The sequence below is a fragment of the Chrysoperla carnea genome, unplaced genomic scaffold, assembly GCF_905475395.1.
Source record: "Chrysoperla carnea unplaced genomic scaffold, inChrCarn1.1, whole genome shotgun sequence".
In the NCBI taxonomy this organism is placed as follows: Eukaryota; Metazoa; Arthropoda; class Insecta; order Neuroptera; family Chrysopidae; genus Chrysoperla; species Chrysoperla carnea.
Window position 1 is genome coordinate 245,704 of NW_025408233.1, and position 6,837 is coordinate 252,540.

Here is a 6,837-nt window from a genome sequence, read left to right on the forward strand (position 1 = left end):
CATCGAAAATTTTCAAAAAATTTGTATTTTATCAAAAAATGTCAAATTATGATCATTTTTGGCTTATTTAGACTGGGACCAATCATAAAAGACCTATATATATGCATATCGACTTACCTGGATCAAAATTTCGCTCTTTTGTATAGTCCTGGCACTCTAGATTCGACATCGAAAATTTTCAAAAAATTTGTTTTTTATCAAAAAATGTCAAATTATGATCATTTTTGGCTTATTTAGACTGGGACCAATCATAAAAGACCTATATATATGCATATCGACTTACCTGGATCAAAATTTCACTCTTTTGTATAGTCCTGGCACTCTAGATTCGACATCGAAAATTTTCAAAAAAATTTGTTTTTTATCAAAAAATGTCAAATTATGATCATTTTTGGCTTATTTAGACTGGGACCAATCATAAAAGACCTATATATATGCATATCGACTTACCTGGATCAAAATTTCACTCTTTTGTATAGTCCTGGCACTCTAGATTCGACATCGAAAATTTTCAAAAAATTTGTATTTTATCAAAAAATGTCAAATTATGATCATTTTTGGCTTATTTAGACTGGGACCAATCATAAAAGACCTATATATATGCATATCGACTTACCTGGATCAAAATTTCACTCTTTTGTATAGTCCTGGCACTCTAGATTCGACATCGAAAATTTTCAAAAAATTTGTATTTTATCAAAAAATGTCAAATTATGATCATTTTTGGCTTATTTAGACTGGGACCAATCATAAAAGACCTATATATATGCATATCGACTTACCTGGATCAAAATTTCACTCTTTTGTATAGTCCTGGCACTCTAGATTCGACATCGAAAATTTTCAAAAAATTTGTATTTTATCAAAAAATGTCAAATTATGATCATTTTTGGCTTATTTAGACTGGGACCAATCATAAAAGACCTATATATATGCATATCGACTTACCTGGATCAAAATTTCACTCTTTTGTATAGTCCTGGCACTCTAGATTCGACATCGAAAATTTTCAAAAAATTTGTATTTTATCAAAAAATGTCAAATTATGATCATTTTTGGCTTATTTAGACTGGGACCAATCATAAAAGACCTATATATTTGCATATCGACTTACCTGGATCAAAATTTCACTCTTTTGTATAGTCCTGGCACTCTAGATTCGACATCGTAAATTTTCAAAAAATTTGTATTTTATCAAAAAATGTCAAATTATGAACATTTTTGGCTTATTTAGACTGGGACCAATCATAAAAGACCTATATATATGCATATCGACTTACCTGGATCAAAATTTCACTCTTTTGTATAGTCCTGGCACTCTAGATTCGACATCGAAAATTTTCAAAAAATTTGTATTTTATAAAAAAATGTCAAATTATGATCATTTTTGGCTTATTTAGACTGGGACCAATCATAAAAGACCTATATATATGCATATCGACTTACCTGGATCAAAATTTCACACTTTTGTATAGTCCTGGCACTCTAGATTCGACATCGAAAATTTTCAAAAAATTTGTATTTTATCAAAAAATGTCAAATTATGATCAATTTTGGCTTATTTAGACTGGGACCAATCATAAAAGACCTATATATATGCATATCGACTTACCTGGATCAAAATTTCACTCTTTTGTATAGTCCTGGCACTCTAGATTCGACATCGAAAATTTTCAAAAAATTTGTATTTTATCAAAAAATGTCAAATTATGATCATTTTTGGCTTATTTAGACTGGGACCAATCATAAAAGACCTATATATATGCATATCGACTTACCTGGATCAAAATTTCACTCTTTTGTATAGTCCTGGCACTCTAGATTCGACATCGAAAATTTTCAAAAAATTTGTATTTTATCAAAAAATGTCAAATTATGATCATTTTTGGCTTATTTAGACTGGGACCAATCATAAAAGACCTATATATATGCATATCGACTTACCTGGATCAAAATTTCACTGTTTTGTATAGTCCTGGCACTCTAGATTCGACATCGAAAATTTTCAAAAAATTTGTATTTTATCAAAAAATGTCAAATTATGATCATTTTTGGCTTATTTAGACTGGGACCAATCATAAAAGACCTATATATATGCATATCGACTTACCTGGATCAAAATTTCACTCTTTTGTATAGTCCTGGCACTCTAGATTCGACATCGAAAATTTTCAAAAAATTTGTATTTTATCAAAAAATGTCAAATTATGATCAATTTTGGCTTATTTAGACTGGGACCAATCATAAAAGACCTATATATATGCATATCGACTTACCTGGATCAAAATTTCACTCTTTTGTATAGTCCTGGCACTCTAGATTCGACATCGTAAATTTTCAAAAAATTTGTATTTTATCAAAAAATGTCAAATTATGAACATTTTTGGCTTATTTAGACTGGGACCAATCATAAAAGACCTATATATATGCATATCGACTTACCTGGATCAAAATTTCACTCTTTTGTATAGTCCTGGCACTCTAGATTCGACATCGAAAATTTTCAAAAAATTTGTATTTTATAAAAAAATGTCAAATTATGATCATTTTTGGCTTATTTAGACTGGGACCAATCATAAAAGACCTATATATATGCATATCGACTTACCTGGATCAAAATTTCACACTTTTGTATAGTCCTGGCACTCTAGATTCGACATCGAAAATTTTCAAAAAATTTGTAATTTATCAAAAAATGTCAAATTATGATCAATTTGGGCTTATTTAGACTGGGACCAATCATAAAAGACCTATATATATGCATATCGACTTACCTGGATCAAAATTTCACTCTTTTGTATAGTCCTGGCACTCTAGATTCGACATCGAAAATTTTCAAAAAATTTGTATTTTATCAAAAAATGTCAAATTATGATCATTTTTGGCTTATTTAGACTGGGACCAATCATAAAAGACCTATATTAATGCATATCGACTTACCTGGATCAAAATTTCACTCTTTTGTATAGTCCTGGCACTCTAGATTCGACATCGTAAATTTTCAAAAAATTTGTATTTTATCAAAAAATGTCAAATTATGAACATTTTTGGCTTATTTAGACTGGGACCAATCATAAAAGACCTATATATATGCATATCGACTTACCTGGATCAAAATTTCACTCTTTTGTATAGTCCTGGCACTCTAGATTCGACATCGAAAATTTTCAAAAAATTTGTATTTTATCAAAAAATGTCAAATTATGATCATTTTTGGCTTATTTAGACTGGGACCAATCATAAAAGACCTATATATATGCATATCGACTTACCTGGATCAAAATTTCACACTTTTGTATAGTCCTGGCACTCTAGATTCGACATCGAAAATTTTCAAAAAATTTGTATTTTATCAAAAAATGTCAAATTATGATCATTTTTGGCTTATTTAGACTGGGACCAATCATAAAAGACCTATATATATGCATATCGACTTACCTGGATCAAAATTTCACTCTTTTGTATAGTCCTGGCACTCTAGATTCGACATCGAAAATTTTCAAAAAATTTGTATTTTATCAAAAAATGTCAAATTATGATCATTTTTGGCTTATTTAGACTGGGACCAATCATAAAAGACCTATATATATGCATATCGACTTACCTGGATCAAAATTTCACTCTTTTGTATAGTCCTGGCACTCTAGATTCGACATCGAAAATTTTCAAAAAATTTGTATTTTATAAAAAAATGTCAAATTATGATCATTTTTGGCTTATTTAGACTGGGACCAATCATAAAAGACCTATATATATGCATATCGACTTACCTGGATCAAAATTTCACTCTTTTGTATAGTCCTGGCACTCTAGATTCGACATCGAAAATTTTCAAAAAATTTGTATTTTATTAAAAATGTCAAATTATGATCATTTTTGGCTTATTTAGACTGGGACCAATCATAAAAGACCTATATATATGCATATCGACTTACCTGGATCAAAATTTCACTCTTTTGTATAGTCCTGGCACTCTAGATTCGACATCGAAAATTTTCAAAAAGTTTGTATTTTATCAAAAAATGTCAAATTATGATCATTTTTGGCTTATTTAGACTGGGACCAATCATAAAAGACCTATATATATGCATATCGACTTACCTGGATCAAAATTTCACTCTTTTGTATAGTCCTGGCACTCTAGATTCGACATCGAAAATTTTCAAAAAATTTGTATTTTATCAAAAAATGTCAAATTATGATCATTTTTGGCTTATTTAGACTGGGACCAATCATAAAAGACCTATATATATGCATATCGACTTACCTGGATCAAAATTTCACTCTTTTGTATAGTCCTGGCACTCTAGATTCGACATCGTAAATTTTCAAAAAATTTGTATTTTATCAAAAAATGTCAAATTATGATCATTTTTGGCTTATTTAGACTGGGACCAATCATAAAAGACCTATATATATGCATATCGACTTACCTGGATCAAAATTTTACTCTTTTGTATAGTCCTGGCACTCTAGATTCGACATCGAAAATTTTCAAAAAATTTGTATTTTATCAAAAAATGTCAAATTATGAACATTTTTGGCTTATTTAGACTGGGACCAATCATAAAAGACCTATATATATGCATATCGACTTACCTGGATCAAAATTTCACTCTTTTGTATAGTCCTGGCACTCTAGATTCGACATCGTAAATTTTCAAAAAATTTGTATTTTATCAAAAAATGTCAAATTATGATCATTTTTGGCTTATTTAGACTGGGACCAATCATAAAAGACCTATATATATGCATATCGACTTACCTGGATCAAAATTTCACTCTTTTGTATAGTCCTGGCACTCTAGATTCGACATCGAAAATTTTCAAAAAATTTGTATTTTATCAAAAAATGTCAAATTATGAACATTTTTGGCTTATTTAGACTGGGACCAATCATAAAAGACCTATATATATGCATATCGACTTACCTGGATCAAAATTTCACTCTTTTGTATAGTCCTGGCACTCTAGATTCGACATCGAAAATTTTCAAAAAATTTGTTTTTTATCAAAAAATGTCAAATTATGATCATTTTTGGCTTATTTAGACTGGGACCAATCATACAAGACCTATATATATGCATATCGACTTACCTGGATCAAAATTTCACTCTTTTGTATAGTCCTGGCACTCTAGATTCGACATCGAAAATTTTCAAAAAATTTGTATTTTATCAAAAAATGTCAAATTATGATCATTTTTGGCTTATTTAGACTGGGACCAATCATAAAAGACCTATATATATGCATATCGACTTACCTGGATCAAAATTTCACTCTTTTGTATAGTCCTGGCACTCTAGATTCGACATCGAAAATTTTCAAAAAATTTGTATTTTATCAAAAAATGTCAAATTATGATCATTTTTGGCTTATTTAGACTGGGACCAATCATAAAAGACCTATATATATGCATATCGACTTACCTGGATCAAAATTTCACTCTTTTGTATAGTCCTGGCACTCTAGATTCGACATCGAAAATTTTCAAAAAATTTGTATTTTATCAAAAAATGTCAAATTATGATCATTTTTGGCTTATTTAGACTGGGACCAATCATAAAAGACCTATATATATGCATATCGACTTACCTGGATCAAAATTTCACTCTTTTGTATAGTCCTGGCACTCTAGATTCGACATCAAAAATTTTCAAAAAATTTGTATTTTATCAAAAAATGTCAAATTATGATCATTTTTGGCTTATTTAGACTGGGACCAATCATAAAAGACCTATATATATGCATATCGACTTACCTGGATCAAAATTTCACTCTTTTGTATAGTCCTGGCACTCTAGATTCGACATCGTAAATTTTCAAAAAATTTGTATTTTATCAAAAAATGTCAAATTATGATAATTTTTGGCTTATTTAGACTGGGACCAATCATAAAAGACCTATATATATGCATATCGACTTACCTAGATCAAAATTTCACTCTTTTGTATAGTCCTGGCACTCTAGATTCGACATCGAAAATTTTCAAAAAATTTGTATTTTATCAAAAAATGTCAAATTATGATCATTTTTGGCTTATTTAGACTGGGACCAATCATAAAAGACCTATATATATGCATATCGACTTACCTGGATCAAAATTTCACACTTTTGTATAGTCCTGGCACTCTAGATTCGACATCGAAAATTTTCAAAAAATTTGTATTTTATCAAAAAATGTCAAATTATGATCATTTTTGGCTTATTTAGACTGGGACCAATCATAAAAGACCTATATATATGCATATCGACTTACCTGGATCAAAATTTCACTCTTTTGTATAGTCCTGGCACTCTAGATTCGACATCGAAAATTTTCAAAAAATTTGTATTTTATCAAAAAATGTCAAATTATGATCATTTTTGGCTTATTTAGACTGGGACCAATCATAAAAGACCTATATATATGCATATCGACTTACCTGGATCAAAATTTCACTCTTTTGTATAGTCCTGGCACTCTAGATTCGACATCGAAAATTTTCAAAAAATTTGTATTTTATCAATAAATGTCAAATTATGATCATTTTTGGCTTATTTAGACTGGGACCAATCATAAAAGACCTATATATATGCATATCGACTTACCTGGATCAAAATTTCACTCTTTTGTATAGTCCTGGCACTCTAGATTCGACATCGAAAATTTTCAAAAAATTTGTTTTTTATCAAAAAATGTCAAATTATGATCATTTTTGGCTTATTTAGACTGGGACCAATCATAAGAGACCTATATATATGCATATCGACTTACCTGGATCAAAATTTCACTCTTTTGTATAGTCCTGGCACTCTAGATTCGACATCGAAAATTTTCAAAAAATTTGTATTTTA